This window comes from Etheostoma cragini, chromosome 20 (genome assembly GCF_013103735.1).
Source record: "Etheostoma cragini isolate CJK2018 chromosome 20, CSU_Ecrag_1.0, whole genome shotgun sequence".
Lineage (NCBI taxonomy): Eukaryota > Metazoa > Chordata > Actinopteri > Perciformes > Percidae > Etheostoma > Etheostoma cragini.
This window is the reverse complement of record NC_048426.1, coordinates 21,504,996-21,506,963: the sequence shown is the minus strand read 5'-3', so window position 1 is coordinate 21,506,963 and position 1,968 is coordinate 21,504,996. Positions and strand designations below refer to the sequence as shown.

At 36.1% G+C, this 1,968-nt stretch overlaps 1 protein-coding gene across 2 annotated transcripts in view; it reads right to left on the bottom strand.

Annotated features, from left to right (window-relative positions):
* mocs1 (molybdenum cofactor synthesis 1) overlaps positions 1–1,968 on the bottom strand; it is an 18,650-nt gene that overhangs the window by 9,173 nt on the left and 7,509 nt on the right. Inside the window, exon 11 of one of the 2 annotated variants that reach the window (XM_034857443.1) lies at positions 1,381–1,382. The exons of the other annotated variant lie outside the window; for it this stretch is intronic. The gene's annotated coding sequence lies outside the window, so the exon portion shown is untranslated. The remainder of the gene's footprint in view (positions 1–1,380; positions 1,383–1,968) is intronic. 2 annotated transcript variants of the gene reach the window in all.

Sequence of the window (1,968 nt, the reverse complement as noted above, 5' to 3'; positions counted from 1 at the left end):
CATCCTGGCTCGGCAATCGTGCAACCGATTAATCCGCGATGTGCAGATCACACTAAGTCAAGCTGCGCTTTTTCATTTATCCTGGATATCTTTATTCTACTTTCGTGCAACAGGCCCCGGATGTTATACAGTCTATGTGTACACGTCATGAGACAAGAAATAAGAGGCCTCTCGAGTTACACGAAAGCGTGACAAAGCATTTAATCCCCAAGTAGAAACACACACACACAACCTTAGTGATTGTGTAACTGTATGGTTAGGGAAAAGTTGTACAGTGGGAGAAAAAACACGATGCAACATTTTTGATGTAACTCTTGGCAATCAGAGAAAACAACAATAAGCACTATAACTTACACAACTACAAGATTCAGATTGTTTTCCCCAGAAAAGTTCATACTTTATAAAGTTGGTTTGTCATCCCCAATGTATTTCCTGTCTGCTGTGAGAAGTTCAAGACCATGACAATGGTCCACATCAAAATGGCTGCTGCTCTGACCATGCTGTGTTGATTTGAATGGAAATGGCCTTTTTATCCATTTTATATCTCTGATTGTAGAACAACAACTCTGATAATACATGTGGTAGGAACCCATATGGATGGGAGTTGTGTATAGGGGGAAAATTACGGGAGTTACACCGAAACGAATTAATGTGTTATTTAAAGTTTGTTGAAATTGTATGAATTAATTAATATTATTGGTTTCATAATTATTCATGTTACAAAGACAGTATTCCGTGATGGATTCCAACGCTCGTGGATGGTTTAGAATCTCATGGAGAACTGGTTGAAACGGAAAGTAAGTCTCTGAGCTGTATTAATGTGGAGATATTAAATACAAGGGGAGCTCAGAGGGGGCTTTAATGAAAATACTGTTAGCATTAATAATAAACAATATATCAGGATAATGTCTTTTGAAGAGATGTTGTAGTTCTTCACTGTGTCCACTGGAGGGCAGTGGACACTCGTCTACAGGGGACATCAAGACACAGCAACATGGATCAGTGTAGTGGCATCAAACTACTAAAAAAAGATAATGGTTCTTCTAGAATTATGTCCTACACATAGACTGTATATTTATTAATATTAAATATGGTCTGTGGTCCTTCACCTACAAGATCCACATTGAGCTACCCAAAGATTTTTATTTAAAGAGTCGAAGGTTTTCATTTCAACATGAGGGAAATATTTAGCAACCATGCTGTCTGAAGTATGATTCCTTGAGTTTTGTTAATCATTTTAATATTTTTATGTATGCATTGTGTTCAAAACTACTCACACTGACTGTGCTGTGAGTTTTTTTCTTACTTCCTGTGACAGGAAGTAGCACACTGGGCTGTTCCTGTTCACTGCCCAACTCGCCAGATAAGTCAAAGACAAACTGCTTTGTGTTTTGTGTGTTGCTTAATATGATAACAGAGCATTATTTGTTTTGAACATTATTCTGTCCTTCACCTAAAAGATCCCCATTGAGCTAAAAAACAGCCATTTCAAAATATTTTTATTTAAAGATTCAAAGTTTTTTTATTTCAACATGAGAGTAATATTTAGCAATCATACTGTTCTATACACAGTACTTAATAATAGCAATGCATAACAAAAAAAAAATGATTCATACAAAAAATAGGATAGTAGTTCCACTTCAAAGTATAAAAAGGTATGTTTTACCCTGCTTTTAGGCTTTTATTAATATCTGATTTATTACAGTAAATGAAACAGTAGAGAGATCAACTGCAAAGCGAATGAAGCATGTTTCCTAAAATGTGCAGTTAAAATACAATATCATGATCATCAAATCAAATCTATGCATAAAGATCATTCAAAAGCTCTTTACTACACTGCAGTTTTAAATGTGCCACCAATGACATTGCCCTTCACTTTCCAATATCACCCCAAGGTGTTTGATTCCAGGACCTTGTTCAACACTCTATGAGCGTCCTCAGCGAGCATGTTGAGGATGGTTTTGAGAA